The sequence below is a fragment of the Narcine bancroftii genome, chromosome 8 (genome assembly GCF_036971445.1).
Source record: "Narcine bancroftii isolate sNarBan1 chromosome 8, sNarBan1.hap1, whole genome shotgun sequence".
Classification (NCBI taxonomy): Eukaryota; Metazoa; Chordata; class Chondrichthyes; order Torpediniformes; family Narcinidae; genus Narcine; species Narcine bancroftii.
Window position 1 is genome coordinate 88,138,155 of NC_091476.1, and position 24,548 is coordinate 88,162,702.

Consider the following 24,548-nt stretch of genomic DNA (forward strand, 5'->3'; position numbering starts at 1 on the left):
GACATGAAGTCCCCAGCAGAACTTCTAAATGGCAGGGGATATAAAACAACTCTGCCAAGCAAAATACACCTTCCAGAAGAAGACTGGCTGATACACAAGAAGGACACCAGCATTATAACAAATGTGCACAAACATTGCCAGAACTCTTCAGAGGGCAGCATGAGCATATTCAAGAGCCGATGTTGAAAACATGGACCCCAGCAAAGGTCATCAGAGAAGCTGAGACACCAAGATCATATATTGTCGAGACAGACTCTGTCTATCAGCTGAGGAGGAACAGAATTCATATCCGGCCAACACAAGATGTGATGAAGCAGAAACCTTTAATACCAGCAAAGCCCGAAACTCCAATGGCAAGTGAGGTATCAAGTGAAGAGACCACAACCACTAATCCCGAAACCCCAACACAACAGTTTTCAGGTGAAGCGCAGCGAGCTACATCACCTACATGCGTAGCAGCAACACAGCCCAATGGTCACAGCCAAATCCAAAAGATGGCGAAGGAACATACTGCCACCAGTGCAATATCGATTTAAAAGTAGTTGTGTAATTAAACTAGGGTACAAATTCAGTTACTCGAGCTGCACCGGAAAGAAAGTGATTAAAAACACTACTTTTTTTTTTATTTTGAGAAGGAGGGATGTTATATAGTCAGGATAATGTGAACTATTTTGTAACCACGTAAGAATACACCCTTCTCACTGTAGTGACTGTAGTGCGCCACTGTGTGGTGTATGTATATGAGAGTGAGTGAACAGGTTTCCCTAGATGGTAAGTAAAGTCTTTTATGTTATTGAAATCTCTCATTTCTATGTTATTTAAGAAGCATCACAAGTAACTCCAGAGACAAAACATTGTAATTTTGGGGCTGAAAGAAATGTTGTAATTGAGGCAAAAGTCAATGTTAAACTCTGGGGCTGAAGGCAAAGTTACAACTGGGACAGAATGCAATGTTGTAACTGGGGCTTGAAGGCCATGGTCTACGTCTGGGCCTGAAGGACATGTCGTAACTCTAGGGCCGAAGGCCATGTCGTAGCTCTGGGGCTGAAGGCCGTGTCGTAGCTCTCGGGCCGAAGGCCATGTCGTAGCTCTGGGGCTGAAGGCCGTGTCGTAGCTCTCGGGCAAAGTTTTTGATGCACCATCAATTACCACAAAAGATTGAGGTTGCGAAAGTGATAGGGTTTTATTGACTATAGACAGAAGCAAAAACCAACCTCATCGACTGATCATGACAGGGTGAATGGGCAGCATGCAAAGGGGTTATGTGTAGGATCGGTCTCAGGAGGCAAGTCCAGCCGGCAGCAGCCACAGTATAACCATTGTAATAGGTTATATTATATTTTATATAATATATAAATGTTTTTTAAAAGAGATAGATTGTGGGAGGACAGGGTTTAGTGTAGGTCACTTCACAAACAGACATAAACATCTCACAAATGAGATCTCATTTAAAATGCAAGACCTATGCATAAGGGGATACGTCATGTCCACAGTGACTTTAGAAACTTTGAAGAAGGCCTATGGAGACTTTCATAAGTAGATGTTAATTGGACTGATGCTGTGGAATAAATGGACTATTGTCTTTAAAGCAACAGATGGCCAAGCAGAAACTGATTCCGGTGCCATGATCTGTCTGGTTGCAGTTGCTGTTCTAAGAGGGGTCATGTGGTTTTGCAAGCACAGAGAGAAAAAAGACTAAATAGGCTTTCTCTAAGAGAGAGAGTGAGAGAATACTCAGTTAGAGATCTACAGTGGCTTTTGGAGGCTGCAGCATGGCAAGCTGGCAGCCTGTTGAAACTCCATTTTTAAGACAGGTTGTGAATTCTGAGTACAGCCTTTTGAAACCCCTTGTGGTCCTTACAAGGGGAAATAGCTGGTTGGAGCATTTCACCAGAAATAAGGAAAACAAGAGGAATTCTGTGGTGACCTGGAAGAAGAGGTTATCGTTTGGATAACCCATGATGGGGCAAGTTTCTTTAGCAGGACACTGAAGTGACTAATGGAAGTAAATCAGTCCAACGAGTGACAAATCTTTCTCTGAAACCAACAAGAACTTTCCTGAGTGGTAACCAATTACCTTAAAGCACCAGAGCTTGGTGAAAATTCATAAATGCTAAATTCTGTGCACGCTATAAGAATTGCCTGGTATCAGTGAACTTGGAGGGGGTGAGAACTTTGAATTAAAGGACTTTCCTGAACATACACAGATTACATACACGTGTGCATAGAATTAGAAGGGGGGTTAAGTTAATGGTATTGTTAAAGTTTGATCCTGTTGTAATGCTTAAAGATAATTAAAAGCAACTTCTGTTTAAGTAACCATTTGTCTAGGGGAATTTCTATTGCTGCTGGGATTTAGGTTAATCTAGGCCCATAACACCATACTTTACCACATTCACCCCTCCTTTTTAAGAGCAGGGTGAGAGAAAAAAAATGAAGCAAATATATGCATATTTTACAGGTCAAGTCTGTCTGGGGGTCTCCACTGTTGCAGCGAACGATGTGGTAATGGTTGAGGTGCAGCCATGGCTTTCTGGACAACTTGTGTGGCTGATCTGTCATCACCAATTACAGTCCATTGGGGGGTAAGGGTCAGGTGAAGGGAGGAGGGAGTGTGGTGCTGGTGTATTTTGGGTGACAACAGTTGCCGGGAGTAGAGTGTGGTCAGCAGCAGATTCAGGGACTCCCAAGATTCCATTGAGGGATAGTGTCTGTTTGTGGTTGATCATGGTCAGGGGGTGCCCGATGGTGCCAAATCCTGGATGGAGATCATGTCCTTGGGGAAGGGGCTTTGTGTGGAGGAGGCAGACCCTTTCCACCAGTGGTTCAGTCTTAGATTGCCTGGCATGCTTCTAAAGCACAACCAGTCTCAGGGAGCTCAGCCAGGCAGGCAGCTTAGTCCTTGACGTAGTCTTCCTAGGGAAGGAAAACATACATTTATGAGGTGTATTGTTTATGGCCGTATATAAGAGCGATCGTATGGAGTGGATTGTGTCTGGGAGGACCTCTTGCCAGTAGGAATCAGAGAAGCCCCGTGACTTCAGTGCCAGGAGGATGGTTTTCCAGACCATGGCACTCTCCCTTTCCAGCTGCCTATTCCCTTGGGATTATAGCTGGTGGTTTTCTTCAAGGCGATAACAGGTACTGGCACAGTTCTTTGCTCATGAATGAGAACCTCTGGTCACTGTGAATGAAGCAGGGGTACTCAAAGAGTGTGAAGGTATTGTGGTTGACTTTGATGACTGCTTCTGTGGTCAAGTCTGGGCAAGGGATGGCAAAAGGGAAGCGAGAGTATTCAGACAATGGTAAGGAAACAGATGTTCCAATTTGAGGAAGGGAGAGGCCTTATGAAGTCAATGCTCAGGCGCTTGAAGGGGTGGGTAGTTTTGATCAGGTGTGCTTTGTCAGGGAAGTAGAAGTGCGGTTTGCATTCGGCGCAGACCTGGCAATTTTTGATCATTGTTCTGACTTCCTCAATGGAGAATGATAGGTTCTGGGCTTTGATGAAATGGAAGAACCTAGTCACTCCAGAGTGGCAGAGGTTTTGGAGGGTCTGTAATTTGTCCATTTGGATACTGGCACAAGTCCCACGGGTTAGTGCATCTAAATATAGGTAGAGAATTCAATTCTCCACCTGAGGATTTTATCAATTTTATTTCCCCTCTGCTTGTTGTTGAACATGAAGGCAACTGCTCACTGGTCAGACGGTGAATCATTTACCAGTGAGGAAGTCCCTCCAGTGACGTACCGCCTCCACAATGGCTCCTTTTCAGCTGAGGAGGATTAGATTTCAGGGCCTTGGAGGGTGGTGCGAGAAGAGGCTTTGGTTGAGTGTGGCAACCAGGCCGAAGTCTGATGCATCACTCTCCACCTGGAATGGCATGGACTCGCCTTGGTGACATTATCTTTGATACACCCATATCTCTGCCGACATAAGGGGAATGAGGTGGCTTTGACTAATGGTCGAGCCTTGTCTGCATAGCTGGGGACCCATTAAGCGTAGAACAAGAAAAAAACCCAGGCATCTCTTCAGGACTTTGAGGGTGTGGGAGAGAGGCAACTCCAGTAGAGGGCGCATGCGTTCGGGGTCAGGGCCAGTGACACCATTTTCAACCATGTAGCCAGTTGGGTTGTCCAGAACACACATTTCTCCTTGTTTTAAGTAAGGTTCAGGAGCTTCGCATCCCAGAAGAATTTTCGAAGGATGGCATCATGGTCCTACAGGTCATGGCTGCAGTTGGTCATGATATAGAAAAGTGGCCTGCAGTTTATAGTGGTCCACCATGCGGTCTATCTCCCGCTGGAAATGGAGTCCTTGTCGGTAATGCCGAAAGGGACCTGGAGGAAGTGGTAGAGGCAGCCATCCACCTTGACTGCAGTATATTGGTGGTCCTCTGGGTGGATCAGGAGCCAGTGATGGTCCATCTTGAGGTGATTTGTGGAGAAAACCTGATATTGTGCAATCTGGTTAACCATATCGGATATGCATGGGAGGGGGTATGCATTGAGCTGCGTGTATGGTCTGGCTGTTGTCTCTGACAATCGTGTTCTTCACCCAGCTCTTTACTATGACCACCTGGGCCCTCCAGGGACTACTACTAGCCTCTGATGCCCTTGCCAAAAAAAACACTAAACCTCCGACTTGATGAATGTTCTGTCTGTGGCAAAGTATCTCTTGCTCCTGGAGGCCACCGGCTTGCAGTTGGGAGTGAAGTTCATGAACAGCAGTGGAGGGGAGACCTTGAGGGACGAGAGTCCACAGCTCATGCACAGAGGACCATTCACTGTTCACCAGTAGTGCTGCAGACCCGAGAAGATGGCACTGGCCTCATGGTTCAAATTTCTTAAATTTAGAAACTTTGGGAATTCATTCACAAATCAATATACTATGGGTTCAAGGAAAGGGAAGAGTCAAACGACTAAGAAAGCAGTTGTTAAAGAGGTTAGTATAACTGAAGAAGTTGAGCCTACCTTAACAATGGAGCATCGGGCTCAAGTTCCTCCTCCTTCTAGAGCAACCCAAGCTGTGATAGCAATGATTCAGATAACTCCAGCATCACCTCTCCTGGGAGCCAGGGAAAATGGTGCTGGAGTCTAGAAGAAGACAATTGAGTGACAGATGGCACAGAGACAACTGCACATGCGCTAGAGTTCGCATATGCACACGAGAGAATGAGCTGTTTCTCTATGGGGAACAGCTGAACCGATTAAAGCTGTTGTCAGTAGCATGGCTAGCCAGACACAGCCATAGATATTGAATCAGAAGCATCTGGAAGTGACTCAGATGGACAAAAGAATGAAGATCAAGACAAAGAAAAGGAAGAAAAAGCTTATGAAGAATTGGAGAGAGCAGGAACAGAAAAAGATGAAGCCCAACTGATTGAAGGGACTGAAGCTATACAATTTACATACCTTGAAGCCAGAACCCAAAGTATTGGAAACCCATGAACAAATGTCTATAATTATTAACCAAATGCAGTTAATATGTAAGCATTTGCAATTTATATCTGTCAGAAGAGATGTTAAAGCACAATTTGAATATGTTAAACATGAAAAATATTAAAGAAGAAATGGTAAAAATATATTGAAACTGTTGATGATGTTAAAATTCAAGTCTAGAAAATTGAAGATGATATTCAAGATTATCGTTATCAAGTGGAACAATGTAAAGATACAGTTAATAAAATGGAAGGAAGGAATGCAAAGGAAATAACTTTTACAAAAGATTGATGTATTGGAAAATCATGGTCACAGGAATAATGTGAAGATGGTTGAGTTGGTTGTAGATTTTGAAGGCTCTCATCCGGTACATTTTTTTTTCAAAAATGGACTCCAGAAATTCAGAATCCTAAGAACTTTCCAAATGGGCTTGAACTGAGTAGAGCACATGGGGCTAATTGAAAGAAGCCATTCCTGGGACAAGCGGCACATTCGGTTTTGATTAGATGTTTACATTATCAAGACCAAGACACGATATTAAGAGTGGTGGTGCAAAATGCCCAAAATTACATAACATATAACATAACAATTACAGCACGGAAACAGGCCATTAGGCCCTTCTAGTCCGCACTGAACCAAACACCCCTCTCTAGTCCCACCTCCCTACACAATGCCCATAACCCTCCATCTTCTTCTCATCCATATACCTGTCCAACCTTTTCTTAAATAATACAATTGACTCCGCCGCCACTATTTCTCCCGGAAGGTCATTCCACACGGCTACCACTCTCTGAGTAAAGAAGTTCCCCCTCATGTTACCTCTAAACCTCTGCCCCTTAATTCTTAACTCATGACCTCTTGTTTTAATCTTTCCTCCTCTTAATGGAAATAGTCTATCCACATCCACTCTGTCTATCCCTTTCATAATCTTAAATACTTCTATCAAATCCCCTCTCAACCTTCTACGCTCCAAAGAATAAAGACCTAATCTGTCCAATCTCTCCCTATACTCTAGATGCTTAAACCCAGGTAACATTCTGGTAAACCTTCTCTGCACTCTCTCCACTCTGTTTATATCCTTCCTATAATTAGGCGACCAGAACTGCACACAGAACTCCAAATTAGGCCGGACCAACGTCTTATACAATCTCAACATCACCTCCCAACTCCTATATTCCATGCAATGATTGATAAAGGCCAGCATACTAAAAGCCTTCTTCACCACCCTATTCACATGAGTTTCTACCTTCAGGGAACGATGTACCGTTACTCCTAAATCTTTCTGCTCTTCTGTATTCATAAATGCTCTCCCATTTACCACGTATGTCCTGTTCTGATTCTTCTTACCAAAATGAAGCACCTCACACTTATGAGCATTAAATTCCATCTGCCATTTTTCAGCCCATTTTTCTAAGCAGCCCAAATCCCTCTACAATCCTTGAAAACTTTCTTCATTATCCACTATTCCACCTATCTTAGTATCGTCTGCATATTTACTAATCTAATTCACCACCCCATCATCTAGATCATTAATGTATATAACGAACAACAATGGGCCCAATACAGATCCTTGAGGCACACCACTGGTCACCAGCCTCCAACCTGACAGACAATTATCCACTACCACTCTCTGGCCTCTCCCTTTCAGCCAATGTTCAATCCATTTGACTATCTCAAAATTTATAGCTAAAGACTGCACCTTCCTAACTAACCTTCCATGTGGTACCTTATCGAAGGCCTTACTGAAGTCCATATAGACAACATCCACTGTGCTACCCTCATCCACATTCCTAGTCACCTCTTCAAAAAATTCAATCAGATTGGTCAAACATGACCTTCCTCCCACAAATCCATGTTGAGTGCTCCTGATCAGACCCTGTCTATCCAGATGTTTATAAGTACTATCTCTAAGAATTTTCTCCATTAATTTACCTACCACAGATGTCAAACTTACAGGCCGATAGTTGCCAGGCTTCCTCCTTGAACCTTTTTTAAATAACGGAACCACATGCGCAATGCGCCAATCCTCCGGCATTATCCCCATATCTAATGACATTTGGAAAATTACCACCAGAGCCTCTGCTATTTCCTCCTTCACTTCTCTCAATGTCCTGGGGAAGATCCCGTCTGGTCCCAGAGACTTATCCACCTTTATATTCTTCAAAAGCCCTAAAACTACATCTTTTGTAATCTCTATATTCCCCATATTTACCCAATTTGCTTTTTTCATCTCACATCTCCCAATATCCTTCTCCTTAGTGAATACCGAAGAAAAGAAACTGTTCAATATCTCCCCCATTTCTTTAGGCTCCACACACAGTTTTCCACTCTGATTTTCTAAGGGACCAATTTTGTCTCTAGCTTTCCTTTTACCATTAACATATTTGTAGAACTCTTTTGGATTAGTTTTCACCCTGCTTGCCATAGTTTCCTCGTACCTTCTTTTAGCTTTCCTAATTCCTCTCTTAAGATTCCTCTTACATTCAATGTATCTTTCAAACATCTCCTTAACTCCATGCTTCTTATATCTAATGTACGCCTCCCTTTTTCTTCGAACCAAGTTTCCAATATTCCTTGAAAACCACGGCTCTCTCAAACCTTTTGCCCCTCCTTTTAACCTAACAGGAACATAAAGCTTTTGCACTCTCAAAATCTGATCTTTAAAAGACTTCCATCTCTCTACTACATCTTGCCCATAAAACAAATTGTCCCAATGCACACCCTGCAAGTCCTTTCGCATCTCCTCAAATCTAGCTTTTCCCCAATCAAAAACCTCAACCCTTGGCCCTGTCTTCTCTCTTTCCATAATGACATTGAAGCTGATGGCATTATGATCACTGGACCCGACGTGCTCGCCAACACTAACCTCCGTCACTTGACCCATCCCATTTGCCAACAGTAGATCTAACACTGCTCCTTCTCTGGTTGGCACCTCTACATATTGTTGTAAAAAACTATCTTGCACAATTTCACAAACTCTAACCCATCCAGTCCTTTCACAGAATGTGTTTCCCAATCTATATGTGGAAAATTAAAATCTCCCATAATTACAACCCTGTGCTTATCACAAATATCTACTATCTCCCTACAGATTTGCTCCTCTAGGTCTCGGTCCCCTCCGGGTGGTCTATAATACACCCCTACAAGTGTAACCTCTCCTTTCCTACTTCTCAGTTCCACCCAAATAGCCTCCGTGGATGTGCCCTCTAATCTATCCTTCCTAGGCACCGCTGTAATATTTTCCCTGACAAGCAATGCAACCCCACCTCCTCTTGCCCCTCCGACTCTATCACACCTAAAACAACGAAACCCAGGGATATTCAGTTGCCAATCACATCCCTCCTGCAACCATGTCTCACTAATCGCTACCACATCATACTTCCAAGTATCAATCCACACCTTCAGCTCATCCACCATTTTTACAATACTCCTGGCATTAAAATATATGAATTTCAGAGATTTCCCAATTTTTAATCCCTGTTTTCCCTCATCTTTAATAACAACATTATTTACTTTTCCTGCCAATTGCCCTTCATCTTCTTCTAGAGCATTTCCCTTCTCTATCACCTGCCCATCCATATTCAAATACTTACTACAAACTTTCTTTGTTTGCATTCTAACCTTCTCCTTACTGCTCTGTACTATTTTGTTCCCTCCCCCCAACCATACTAGTTTAAAGGATCCTGAGTAGCCCTAGCAAATACCTCTGCCAGGATTCTGTTCCCCCTGGGATTAAAGTGTAACCCGTCCTTACTGTACAGGTCACATCTCCCCCAAAAAAGGTCCCAGTTATCCAGAAACTTAAAACCCTGCCCCTTACTCCACCCCTTCAGCCACGTGTTAATCCTCCACCAAGTCCAGTAACAATGGCAAATGATGAGGTCATTTTCTATGTAGATTTAAGTATGTCAATTACAAAAAGAAGAAAGGAGTTAAATCCTGCGAAATCAGTATTATGGAAAAAAGGATACAAATTCTCTTTCTGATATCCAGCTGCACATAAAGTGATTTCTGGAGAAAATCAATCACTGTTTTTTTACAAGTGAAGAAGCAGCTTTGGAATTTGTAAATTCTCTTCCGAATATTAAACAAGATCAACGAATGGATGCGCAGAGTTTAGCTACTCAGGAAGTTTTGGCAGATCAACCTGAGAAGATGCAAGTTGCAGAACAGGTGCCGAAGCAGCAAGAGCTGGTTGAGATTGAAGAAGCTCTTTATACTTATAAATGAACTGGTTAATTAAAGTAATGCCTATTCTGTCCGGGAGGGGTGGACTTTCTTTCTTCTCCTTCAGTAACCATGTGCCATTTCATGATGAGGGCCACTTCCCGTATCATAGAGGGAAGTAGTACTGGTCCTTTTTACCATTACTTATTTTTTCAAGGGGTCTTTTCAGTTTTTTTTCTGGTTTTCTTTTCCTTTTTATTGATTTCTGCTTGCAGATATCAAATGTAATTGAAGGTTTTTATGGAAAGGGTTCCAATGGGGAGGGTGGTGAGAATTCTTTAATTTTTAGGTTTAATAAATGGCAGTTAATAAGATATTAAATTTTGTAAATTTTAATATAAATGGGATTAATAGTAAAATTAAGAGGAAAAAAGTTTTAGCTTATATTAAAAATGAAAATTGATTTTGCTTTTTTACAAGAGACACATTTAACAGAAAAAGAGCATAAAAAACTAAAAAGAGATTGGGTAGTGGCAGATTTGTCGTATAATTCTAAAGCAAGAGGGGTTGCTATTTTGATTAATAAGAATTTGCCTGTTAAGATTTAATCTGTAGTTACGGATCCTGCTGGGAGGTTTATATTTATGTACCTAATTTTGATGATGAAAGTTTTATTCATGATGCTTTTATGCATCTTGCTGAAGCTCATGAAAATGTTTTAATTGGAAGAGATTTTAATTGTTGTCTTATTACAATTTTTGATAAGTCACAGAAGTCAGTTACTAGGTCTAAAACTGTGAAGAGGATTTTGACTTTGATCAAGAATTTGAATTTGATAGATATTTGTTGAAGGTTAAATCCAAAGGAAAAGGATTATTCTTTTTATTCTCATAGGCATGACTCTATTTTGAGAATGGCTATGTTTTTAATGTTGGCACAGTTACAAGGAAGAGTCATGCATGCAGAGTATGATGCTAGGATTTTATCTGATCATTCACCACTTTTGATGACATGTTTAGTGTCTGAAAAGGAAAAGTCATTTTATAGATGGAGATTTAATCCTGCATTGTTGAAAAGGTTAGATTTTGGTGATTTTTATAAGAAAACATATTCGAGAATTTTTAGAAATAAATTCTAATTCAGTGGATAATAAAATTTATTTTATGGGATGCTTTGAAAGCTTATTTAAGATGTTTTGTGTAGATAAAACCAGCGTGAGTTAAAATAGGATTGAGTAAAATAGGAGAAAACTGTATGCAGGACTTTATTTACAAATAGAATTCAAAATTGTTAATAGGAAGTGGAAACACACCTATTTTGAAACATTTGATTGAATTATGGAGTAAAGTAGATTATGAAATAGGAGGAAAAGGTCTGATTTCTCGAAAAATGCCTTTATATCAAAATAGACCTTTTTCTATGAATAATCAATTTTTGAAGATTTGGAATAGAATGAGGAATAAGAAAATAGAAGATTGTTTTGAAGCTGGCAGATATATTACTTTTGAATGAATAAAGAATAAATTTAATGTCCCAAATAATACTTTTTTTCTGTATTATCAGGTTCAGGCTTTGTTGGTTGATAAATTAGGTCCTAGTTTGATATTCCCTAGACAGAATGAATTAGAATTATTAATTTGTAAGGGCAGTTTGAATAAGTTTATTTCAGTGATGTTCACATTACTTCAAAAAGCAGCTCCTAAATTAGGAATCCTTAAATCAAGATGGAGATGGGAGGTTAACTTAAATGGAGAAATAGATAAAAATGATTGGATGCAATTATGTAAGGAAAATATGATGAAAATTAATAATATTAGGTATAGATTAGTTCAATATCATTTTTGCATCAATTATATTTATGTTTTGGATGTGGTCAGGAAGTTGCTTCATTTTTGCATTCTACTTGAAAGTGTCTTAGTGTAAAATCTTTTTTGGTTAGAGGTAGGACATTTTTTTGGAGAAAATAATAGGGGTTAAATTTCTACAGGACATGATGTTATTTTTTTGGGGTAATATTAAAGTGCTTAGACTGAAATTGAGGTTAACTATGTATCAAATTGAATTTTTACAACTTTAGCTGTTTCTAGGCAGTGTATAGCCATTACTTGGAAATCAAATGCCGATAGAGGGATGGCATGCTGAACTATGTAGCTGTACTCCATGTGGGAAGATAATTTATAATTTATGTAATAAATATCTATATGTTTTGACAGTATGGAGCCCATACTTACAATATGTTGCTTTGAAAATTTGAAGGACTCTCTGAAAGCCCATCCTATTGGTATCCCCCAGCTCCATTATTATTAATATTGAAATCCTGTTTTATTTTGACATTCTCCTAACTTTTTTTTCTTTTGGTATATTCTGAGGGGGAGGGTGGGTGGAGGGGGAAGGGATGGAGGGTTATACCACATGTATAATTTTCTTTTCTTGTAGTTTTATTGATGTGGTTCTTAAATTCTTAAATAAAATATTTTTAAAAAACCAAAATGGAGGCCCCCATGTCTCACAAATGGTGTCACTGGTCTGCAGAGAGGATGGTGCCGATCGCACTGCCTGGGGTGACAGCTGTTGCACGTGATGGTTGTTGTACATGACGGTGCTAGGTTTCATGGCTAGTTTAGACTGGGAGACTTTTGTGTAATGTCCTCTTTTTTCACATCTAGATAGAGCATACCGCCTCATTGGCAGGGCAGCATTTCCTCAGGTGCTTGCCCTGCCCACAGAAGTAGCATTTAAGGCAATCATCCACCATGGAGGCTGAGGTCAGGTTGCTAGAGGATTGCAATGATGCCTGGGACCTTTCACTCATAATGCAAGACGATAATGCATTCTGTGATATCGATGCCCACGGTGGCCGTCTAGTCATCCAAGTTTCAGAGGGCCATCTCCAGTGTCTCTGTTAATTCAACTGCCCCTTGCAGGTTGAGTACCTTCTGCTCCAGGAGTCACTGTCTTATGTATCTGGACTGGACGCCAGCCTCATAGATGTCCTGGATCAGGTCTTCCATGTTCTGGGTAGTCATCACGGCCTTGGAGTTGCACACCCTACAAAGGGTCCAGAGGGCCAATATGCACTTCGTGCTCGACACACTATTTCGCTGCTTCCTGGTAGCCAGGAGATGCCATGTATAGACCTTGTCGTAGCTCTGGGGCCGAAGGCCGGTCGTAGCTCTGTGGCCGAAAGCCGTGTCGTAACTCTGGAGTTGATGAAGGCTGGGTCATAAACTCTGGGGTTGATGAAGGCCATGTCGTAACTCTGGGGTTGACGAAGGCTGTGTCGTAACCTTTGGGTTGACGAAGGCCTTGTCGTAATCCTGGGGCCGAAGGTCGTGTCGTAGCTCTGGGGCCGAAGGTCGTGTCGTAGCTCTGGGGCCGAAGGTCGTGTCGTAACTCTGGGGTTGTTGAAGGCTGTGTTGTAACCCTAGGGCCGATGAAGGCCATGTCGTAACCCTGGGGCCGATGGTCATGTCGTAGCTCTGGGGCTGAAGGTCGTGTCATAGCTCTGGGGCCGAAGGTTGTGTCGTAACTCTGTGTCTGAAGGGAGAATTGCAATACTGGGAATCTGCATCCTTTTATCTGGAATCGACCATATGCATGTATGACTTTGCTCATAATCCAGTCTCTCTCTCCTGATCCAAACACCCCTGCCAATCAACTTTGTTTTATCGTCAGACCTGGATATTATGCAAGACTTGATGTCCTCATCCAACTCAGTCATATCATTTGTGAAAATCTGAGGCCAAGCTTGAATCCATAGGTCACTTTCCGCCACCGTCTTCTGACGGCCCTCAATCCATGTTCCATCTTGCCCCCAGTAAATGCCCCCTAAATTACCATAGCTAACCAGCATGCTGACAATATATTATGAAGACCTTTTGAAGGTTTGAAGTTCACAACATGCACTGATTATGCCCTCATCTATTTGCTATTTCATGACATTCCAGCTTATTTTTCAGACATGATTGCAGTGTTCCATCTCTGGGTCTGACTATGGTATTGCAAGTCAAGGCTCTGAGTAGTGTGGGAATTCTGGGACAGGCGGCAGTATTATAACTGGGGCTGAGTGAAGTCATGCAACTTCAAAGCTAATTGCAGTATTGCATTTTTGATGCTGAAAACAAGAAATATGGAGAGTGGCAGTGGAACTTCTATACAGATACCAATCTGTAGTGCTCATATACTCAGCACTGTTGCTATTTCAGCTAAAGGCTGTTGTCCAGAACCAGCTGTTAGTTTTAAAGTGTGACACCTTTGTATGTACAAGATGAGGATCAACTAACATTTGATGATTTGCTCAGCATTAATTTACTTGACCTCCTCCAGCGTGATGTACCCAGTAGGAATCAACTGTTCTCCAACTTTGAAACAGTAGGCTTCTGCATGTTGAATCATAGTTATACATTTTAATTCAACCTACTTTAGTTACCAGCAGCTCATTTAAACCAGCAGGGTGTCTGATTAATGGCTAAATCACATAAAGTAAGGAATTGGGTCTTAAAAGGGAAAGTAAGCAATACGACAGACAGGAAATAACAGCAAATACGGTGAAAAATCTCTGCTAAAGTTGAAATTAATGTCCCAGTTAATGCCCCTCCTTTACTTAGGTTTCCACAATCTCTCCATGCAAACCTCAATGCAACTTCCCAACAGAGATGTCCCACGAGAGAATGACATGGTTAGTGTAAAGGGTGGCATGACTAGGGTTGTGTTTAGAGCAACGCTGTTACAGCGTCAGCAATCGGGAAGAGAGATCGAATCCCACGCTGTCTGTAAGGAGTTTGTATTTTCTACCCGTGCCTGCATGGGTTTCTCCTGGTGTTCCAGTTTCATCCCCCTGTTCGGGGTTGTAGGTCAATTGGGTGTAATTGGGTAGCATTGGCTTGTTACCGTGCTCTCTGTCTAAATTTTTTTTTGAGTAATTTGTTTGTTTTTCCAGACTTGAGCCCAAACAGTTGTCAACATTTTCAGTGACAGTGTTAACATGGTCAGCACTGATGACAGTTTACAATTGTCCATTTTATATAGTTTCTGCAGAATTCAAGCTCTTTTCATCTCCCTTCCTCCCCATCCCCATATATGACACTAGACGTTAAAGGTTCACAGTTACACAGGACACTAAAGGCGTTCACAACAAAGGGATGGAATATATGTCGGGATTTGATGGGTTTGTCACGGTGGCCAGAGCCCAGACTGCTTTGTTTTCTTGACCTGACCTGGTCGGGATGAGTTGGGCCCCCTGTGCCCCCCCCCCTCAATGACTGAGGAGTGGGCAGGCAAGGCAGGGCAGCAAGACACGGCGGTCTACCTATAGTCGTGCTCCTATGTGGTTGCCAAATTTTTTTGGAAGTATTGTACTTTTTCCTTAAGTTGTAAGTGATTTTCTCCAGGGCAGCACTGCTTTGCATTTCCGTACTCCAATGCATGATGCTCAGGTAGGCGTTGCATTCCGAGGGATCTGCTGTGTATTTCCTGGCCACTGCCAATGCGATCACCACAAATTGAATTTGGACAGCTTCATTGTAAGTCTTATGCCCATTATATTTCCCAACAGGAACAACTCAGGGTCCCGCGGGAATTCTTTACCTATGATTTTTCCTGGGACTTAACCTAGCTCCACCCAAATGGTCCTCACCTTGGTTCATGTCCAGGGGTTGAGTGCACAAATATGCCACACATAAAACATTGATCTGATAATTGTGGTTTAGATCTGTTCAGTTTCACGGTGTCAAATACAGTTGTACTGCACCAGCCTGTACCACACATTGATGGTTGTAGTCATGCTGGTCCGACATAGGTCCAACAAGCACCGCTCATCAATCACTATTCCGAAATCTGACTCCCACCTCTGTCTTAATTTAGGAAGGCCTGGTTTGGTCCTTCTGCTGGTGGCACCCAGACCTCTTTCCTGATGGCAGCAGCGAGAACAGAGCGTATACTAGGTGGTGAGGGTCTTTGATGATTGCTGCTGCTCTCTGATGGCACATTCCCTGTAGATGTACTCAATAGTGGAGAGGGTTTTGCCTGCGATGTCCTGGGCTGTATCCACTACCTTTTGGAGGGTCTTATGCTCAGGTGTATTGGTGTTCCAATACCAGACTGTGATCCAGCCAGTCAGCACAGTTTCCACCACACAGCTGTAGAAATTTACTGGTGTTTCTTATACTATACCAAACCACCACAAACTCCTGAGGAAGTAGTGATGCTGACGTGCTTTCTTCATGATGACATTTTTGTGTTGGGTCTAGGAAAGATGCTCTGAGTATTTAAATTTGCTCACTCTCTCCACCTCTAAGCCCCAAATGATCACTGGATCGTATATCTCTGGTTTTGCTTTCCTGAAGTCCACAATCAACTCCTTGTTTTTGGTGACGTTGAGTGCAAAGTTGTTGTTGGTGCACCTTTCAGCCAAGTTTGCAATGTTCCTCCTATTCGCTGACCCATTGCCTTATAATGGTTAGTGTCATAGTTAGCACACAATACTGCTACAGCATCAGCAATCAGGACCAGGGTTCAAATCCCACGCTATCTGTAAGGTGTTTGTACCGGAGGTCCAGTTTCCTCCTGACATTTAATAGCTACTGAGGAGAATTGGGCAGCACGAGCTCAGGCCGAAATGGCCTGTTAAAAATTTAACACAATTTACTTTTGAGCTGCATGGTTGGTTTAGTTGTTAGCACAACACCTTTAGAGCACCAGCTATTGGGATCGGACCTGGTTTGAATCTTGTGCTCTCTGAAAGGAGTTTGTATGTTCTCCCCATGTCTGCATGGGTTTTCCCCATAGGCTCCGGTTTCCTCCTGGACTGTACTGGAGGTGTAATATGGGTTGCACGGACTCGTAGGGCCAAGTTGGCCTGTTCCATTACTGCATATCTAATTTAATTTACCATGGTATCATCAGAAAATTTGTAGGTGTAAAGTAAGTAGAGCAGGGGCTAAGAACACAGCCCTGTGATGCTCCAGTACTAATGGAGATGGTGGAAGAGAAGTTTGTTCCAATCTTTACTGATTGTGGTCTGGAGGTGAGGAAATCCAGGATCCAATTACACAGTGGGAGTTTGCCGATCAGTTTTGAGGAAGTTGGTGTTGAATGCCGAACTGTAGTCAACCCGATGAGTCCCAGTAAATTGAATCTTGCTCTCTTCTGAAGGTCTCTGTGAAACTTTTTTCCATATTATTGTCACCATATTTTCCCAATTCTGTAATTAATTAACACCTCTTTCCTCATATCAGCTGTGAACATTTTATAAAGATGAAAATTTTAACCTTTAAATGTTGGAAAATGTTTGCCTTACTCCAATGAAAGGCATTATGAATTTAAATTTTCCATCAGATTCCCTCACCATTCTGTACTCAAATGAGAATAACCCAGTTATTCAGAATGCTGTGTCTAGAAATAATTAAATAAATCACTTCTGTAGTTACTATAACACCTCAACACCTCAAGATTTGACAGCAGATCTCATCAATTTAGATGAACGCATACTTTGCTCATTAGGAAGATTCAAGGGTGAAAATGAATCATTCAGGTGACTGGAGCTGCTTCTACTTAACATAGCAATAGAAAGACCCAAACATCCTCGTGTCTTTGCCTCCGCGTGACAAATTATCCCAAGCACAATTTTCATTCTCTCTTGTATCTATTTTATGGGTTTTTTTCCAGAAATGCTTGGCTGTTGTTTCAGCCTCCTTTTGTTTAACGATGTCAATGTGGTTCGCCTTTACCCTCAGAATCTGTGCCTCCGTGCAATCAGAATTTATTGTTATGAGCATGTCATGAAATTGTTTGGTTGGCGGCAGTATTGCAGGTGGAAATATTGGTCGTAATTTACATTATTAAAAATAAATAAATGAGTGGAAAAGAAAAGGAAGTGAGGTAGCAGCCATTCAGAAAAGTGATAGCAGAGGGGAAGAACCTGTTTTGGTACTGTGGTGTCATTGGCAAATTTGTAGATGGCATTGGAGTTGTGGCTGGCCACACAGTCCTGGGTGTAGAGCAGTGGGCTAAGCACGCATCCTTGAGGTGTACCTATGTTGATCGTCATTGAGGAGGAGACATTGTTTCTGGTACATACTGACTGTGGCCTTAAATTTTAAATATAAATTTTTAAGTTTTAAGTTGAGACATATAGCACGATAACAGGGCCTTTTGGCCCACGAGTCTGTGCCCCTCCCCCCCCCCCCCAGTTTTCACCTAATTAACCTAAAACCCCTGGTACATTTTTGAAGGATGGGAGGAAACCGGAGAGCCCCCAGGGTAAAGCCATACAGACACGTGGAGAACGTACAAACTCCTTGCAGGCAGCATGGGATTTGAACCTAAGTTCTGATCGCTGGTGCTGTAACAGTGGTGCACTGACTGCTCCACTAAGCATGCTGCTCCAATGAGGAAGTCACGGACCCAGTTGGAAAGGGGGTTTGCTGAGACCCAGATTTTAGAGCTTGTTGGCCAGCACTGAGGGCATGATGGGTTTGCAAGAGGAGCCATAGTCGATCAAAAGTAGTTGGCACAATGGGTAGCTGTCATGGATTCATGTCAGGATGTGGGTTCTAGCTTTGCTGTAGAAGGTTGAAGCTCCTATGAACAGTGGAGGCTCTGCTGCAATGTCAGAGGGGACATCATTTGAAGGGGATGTTAATCCAAAGCTCTTGGGGGCTTTCAGTCAGATAAGGACCATCGAAGAAAATGAGAAATGCACTCACAATGCATCAAAGTTCCAGCCTGAAATGTCGACCACTGATGCTGCTCAATCTGCTGAGTTCCTCCAGCAGTTTGTCTGTTGCACTCATATGTCCTTGGCCAATAATAACCTCTCTAGAGGTACCATCAAAAGCTATTTACATAGACCAACAGTCGGAAGAGAAGTTCATTCAGCTGAATGCACTTCCTCTTCCAATCAACAAGGTCATTGCAAATCTCCGCTCCATTTCTCCATTGTATTCCCTTCAAATTTGGGAGGACAAAGAATACCCCAACACACGAAAGGGCTGGAGAAACCCCGCCGAGTATTGTATGTCGCACTCAACTTCGGCATCTGTAAACCTTCCTGTATAACTGCAAAGAATACTCCAGGTATTCCTTTCCAATTGCCTGCTGGTTCTAAATGTCCAGTGATTTGTGTGCAAGCACACCCAACTAGGTCTCTTGGAATGCTAACGCTTCTAATCTCTTTTTTACATATTTCCACATTAAACCCCACCTTTTATGTCTTTGTCCAATAACCTAGGCTCTTAATATCCAATTAACACCTTCAACTGGGATGGACTACCCCTCCTGCCATTCTTCAGTCTTTATTCTGATGCATTGCTCATACCTTGAAGAAGGGCTCACTCCCGAAACGTCAGTAATATATCTTTATCTCTGATGGATGTAAGACCGGTTGAGCTCCTCCAGCATTTCTCTGTGTGTTTTACTATAATCACAGCATCTGCAGACTTTCCCACTTGGTATTCAAGTTCAATATCATCTGACTGTACATATACAACCAGATGAAGCAGCATTTCTCCAGATCAGAGTGCACACATATCATAATCACATGTACTGTATACATAAAGATTTCAATTAAATTGCACTGTCATTATGTTTCTGGGGCCAATCCTGCAAGAGGGTGACTCCTCACAAGGCTTCAGGCCTTGATGGTGTACCTGACAGGGTACTGAAAATCTGTGTCAGAGGACAACCCAGAGTGTTCAATCTCTCATTGCCGTAGTCGGATATTCTCCTCTGTTTCAAAAGGGCTTCAATCATCCAGGTCCCAAGAAGAGCAAAATGAGATGCACTAATTTATTTTTCTTTTTTTTTTCATTTTAAATTTTTTACCCTCGGCTCTGGCCACCGACCCCGCTCCCTCCCTCCCTCCCCGAGATGCATTGATGATATCGCCCAATATCACTCACATCTACTGTGATGGAACACTTTGAGAGGCTGGTCACAGCCAGAATTAAGTCATAGCTGAGTAAAGATCTGGACCCGCTGCAATTCACCTATCGTCACAATCGCTCCACAGTGGATGCAATATCACTGGCTCTCCACTCAGCTCTGGATCACCTAGACAGCAGCAACATGTTTGTCAGGCCATCCTTCATTGACTAAAACTCAGGTTTCAACTCCATCATACCCTCAAGTGCTTGGAAAACGAGATCCAAAAACTTAGGCCGCTCTGCAACTGGATCCTCAGTGGAAGACCACACTGGCGAACAACGCTGCGCACCTCAAGGGCATGTGCTTAGCCCACTGCTCTACTCACTCTACACCCATGACTGTGTGGACAGGCACAATTCAAATGCCATCTATAAACTTGCTAATGAAACTACAGTCATCGGCAGAACCACAGATGGCAATGAGGAAGCATACAGGAGGGAGATAGATCCACTAGTTGAGTGGTGTCACAACAACAACTTTGCACTCAATATTAGCTGATAATGGACCATGGGGGGGGTAAATAAGGAGAATAGAAACCAGTCCTCATCGAGGGAGCAACTGTGGAAAGGGTGAAGAATTTCAAATTCCTGGGTGTCAATATATCTGAAGATCTATCCACAGGCCTCCATGTCGACGCAATCATGAAGAAGGCTGTACTTTGTGAGGAGATGTGATATATCACTGAAGACTCTTGGAAATTTCTACAGATGATCCCTTGAGAGCATACTGACCACTTGCATTCTTGTCTGGTGTGGAGGTGCCAAAATAGAGGACAGGAAAAGAGAGTTGTGAACTCAGTCAGCACTATCGCAGGCATCAGTCTTCACTCCATCAAGAACATCTATCAGAGGTGGTATCTTCAGAAAGCTGCCTCTATCCTCAAGGATCCCACCACCCAGGCCATGCCCTCACACTGCTACCATTGGGAAGGAGTCACAAGAGCATGAAGACAAACACGTAGCTGCACAAGTTCAGCTTCTTCCCTACGGCCATCAGATTTCGGCATGGACAATGTGCCATAGACTCTACCTCAATTTTATTTATTTTATAATGTAAATTTTATCACAATATTAGCATCGTAATGCTACAACAAATTTTGTGACATGTTCACAACAATAAATTCTGATTCTGAAATATAAGTATTTTGGGATGATTTACTTGGTTACAGGATTCTGTTTATCAGTCTCACAGCCTGAAGAAAGAAGCTATTCCCCAGCCTGGCGGTCCTGATTTTGATGCTCCTGCACCTCCTTGATGGTAGTGGGTCAAAGGTACTGGGTGCTGGATGGAAAGGGTCCTCGATAAATCTTGGAGCCCAATTTAAGCAATGGTCACAGTGAATGTCGTCAATAAAGGAAAGGGAGACCCTACTGACTTCTGGGTCCGAAGCTTTGCAGTTTCCATGCCTCACAATGGAGCAGCCAGACAGGACACTTTCAACTGTGCTCCTGTAAGAATGTTGTCAAGACAAGGCCCTCCTCCACCTCCTTGGGTAGTGTTAGCATTGCTGCAACTTCCTAACGAGTGAGGTGGTATTGTAGTTCCAGGATAACTTGTCCTTTATACATACACCATGGAACTTTGCATTCTCTGCCCTACTTGAACGTCCTCTGAACGTGTGGTAGTCACAGCGCACCAAGAGTTAAAACTTCTTCAATGAAAGAACGTGAAGATGAAATATTTTAGCTGAATTTGTTATGGAACATGAAAGATAGAAACATTGACTTAAAGCCACTGTAATTACATATGATGAAAGAAATTGAAAATTAACTTTAACTAAGGACTATATTGATGACACACCAAAGACATCATTGAGATCGATTGGGATGCTGTGAGCTTAATTATTATTGGCTATGTGTACCTTCGTCTTTGGTCATAACTGGTGATATTTTGATGCTTCAGTTATTTGATAACATGGACAATTCTTATTGGAAAATGTGCCTAAAAGTATCCATCTGTGTGGAATTCCTTGAGCAGCTCAGTTACAGAAGCTGCCGTGCTGTTTCCCTTGCGCACAAGTAATTAAAGTGGGAACAAGTCAGAGTCTTCAATCAAATTTTAAATTTAAACATGCAGCACAGTAACAGGCCATTTTGGTTCAAGAGTCTTTGCTGTGAAATTCTGAATGGTGAGAGGAATCTGGGGCCCCCGGGGGAAACCCACGCAGGCACGGGGGCGAGCATACAAACTCCTTACAGACAGTACGAGTCTTGATCCCGGGTCCCAATCACTGGCGCTGTAAAGATGTTGCACTAACTGCTAGGCCAACCATGCTGCCCTAATTAAACAACTCCCACAAATGTTCTTACAGATTTTAAACTGTCACCCAGCTTTACATCATCACCAAACACTTATATATTGCTTTTCTCATCCACATCATAGTTATTGCGGACAGCACCAATCCATGGTGTAAACCTATCCTCCGAATCTTGAAATGACCTGGTAAAGCTTCCATTATTGTCACATAATACTACATTTAGAATGTAAAATACATAAAATTCTTTCACTTCTGTCTCTCGTAAGGCAGACGGAGAGTCGCCACTTTGTCCAGCACCCCTCACAGAAACCTATAGTATCTGGTGTTCCGAGGCGGTCTCCCCTCCAAATACTGACCATGTCTGAGCCTGTTTAGCTTCAGAGATCAGACAATCTCGGGTGTATTTAGGCTTTTAGGCCTCTGCTAATCCAGGTCTTCAGGAAGTCGGCAGGTGCTGGATTCCAGCGCAGTACACGAGAGTGCTGGAGAAACTCAGAAGCATCCTTGGAAAGTAAAAGGTAGTCTATGCTTCAGGCCTAAACCCTTCTTTAGATGTGCCAAAAATTGGGCAGATGCCTGATTAAGAAGGAGGGAGGGGAAAGAGGAGGAGCACAGATTAGCTGGTGGAGGGAGAAGGGAAAGGAGCTGAGAGGTGATTGGGGAGAGGCAGAGGGCTGGGAAAAGTGCTGTCTGGCAGGACAAAGGAAGGGAGTCAGAGGGATGAGGAAAAGTGAGAGATAGGGGTATGGGATCACCAGAAATTGGAGAAGATGAGATTGATGCCGTCTGGTTGGAGACTGCTGAGTTGGAATATTGGGTGTTTTTCCTCCAATTTGAGTTTGGCCTCAGCCTGCCCATATATGAGGTGAAAAACAGACAGGTAAGTGGGGCATGGAATTGAAGTGTTTGGCCACTGGGAGTTCCTTGCTGTTGAAGCGGATAGAGCAAAGGTGCTCAGCGAAGCGATTTTTCTGGTCTGCATCCCATCTCCCTGATACATATAGGAGGACACAACTAGAGAATCAGATGCAGTAAATGACCCCAACAGATTCAACAAATTCTGACCTATTATTTCCTCCTCTTTTCTTGCTCTCTGTAGAGCATTCCAATGTGTTACCCCAAAATATCATGTTCTCTAATTCTGCTTTAGAACCTCATGTTTGACTTACTAATAAGGACTTCTGAAAGTCTACATCAGTTACAAGGCTCCAGAAATGAAACATTGGTCAAACATAATTTCCCTTTAATGATTGAATCCCCCATTATTATTTTTCAAGCCCTCAATTACTACTTTGCTAATAATACGTTCCAGTATTTGCCCTAATCCTGATATCTGATGAACTGATCTGAAGTTATCCGTTTCCACTCTCCCTCCTTTGCAAACACAGGTGTGGCATTTGCTTCCTCTGTATCAGACAGAACTCGGACTAAAATCTACAGCACTTGGAAGTCGACACCAATGCATCCACCTCCTGGTCAGTACCAGATTACGAGTGCCGGGCCCAGGAAATCTATTGGCTTTAAGGGCTATTAATGTTCTCAATTTTTTAAACTCATGCTATTTTCTTTAAACTCCCTGTTTCCTCCTGACGCATTATTTTTCACAGTTCCCACGAATACTTTTGTGATGCTTTCCAAAAAGCAGAGACAGATTTATTCAATTTCTCTTCTTTCCCAGTATAATTTCTCTCGATGCATTCTGTCAAGGACAAACAAAAGACTTTAACAACCATTTTCCTTTTTTGCTTATCTGTTTCAGGTTTAACAGATTGCTTTGTTAAAAATTATCTTTGACAGATTATTATCATATTCTATTTTCCATTTCCTTCCCAATGCCTGGGTCTTTCTGAACTAAGCTCAGAGATATTCAGAGTTTGCATGATTACTGCTCGTTGGACAACCTCATGAGTGTTTTTCCTTTCATTTAATACAGTTATTAACTTCCATTGTTCCGTCTGGTGTGATCACCATCCCAATTAAATTGTTAAGTATTTATGTTTATAACTTATAACTTATAACTCATGTTTTAAACATTAGCCCTGGTTTCTACTCGCAGGTTCCCATTATAGTATGGCCAGTTCCTACTGTTATAGCTTGCTATTAGTTTTAATTCTGCAGTTTTAAGTTCAAGTGACATATTTTGCCATATTCTGATCATCCTTCCTTAAACTACATAATCAACAATTAATCCCATTTCATTGAACACTACAAGATCTAAAGTAGCCTCTAATACGCAAAAGTGCCGGAGAAACTCAACTGGTTGTGCAGCGTCCATGGGAAGCAAAAGTGTTGAAGCGGCATTTCGGGACTGAGCACTTGGTCGAGGTGTGAGCAGAAAGCAGGCAGGCGCCTAAATAAAATATGTGTGTTGGGGGGATGGGAAGAAGGAGCCGGGGGGTGGGGGGGAGGAAGGAACATAGGCCAAATGGCTAGAGATCATACGTGGGTGTGGGTGGGAAGGTGGAAGAGAAAAAAGCTGAAAAGTTATAGGGGGAGGGGTAGCTCTCTGAATGGAGAGGGAAGGAAAGGTTGGGAGCTGGAGGAATGGAGACAGAGCGATATGAAGAGAGGGTAAGACAGAGGAGGGTCTAACCTAAACTGGAGAAGCCTGTTCCCTATTGATTTCTCAACATGCTAATTCAGAGAAACCATCCCTGAAGTTATCCTCCATATTGGCGTAGCGGTTAGAGCAACGCACCAGCGATTGGGACGAGGATTCAAATCCCGCATTGTCTGTAAGGAGTTTGTACATTCTCCCCAT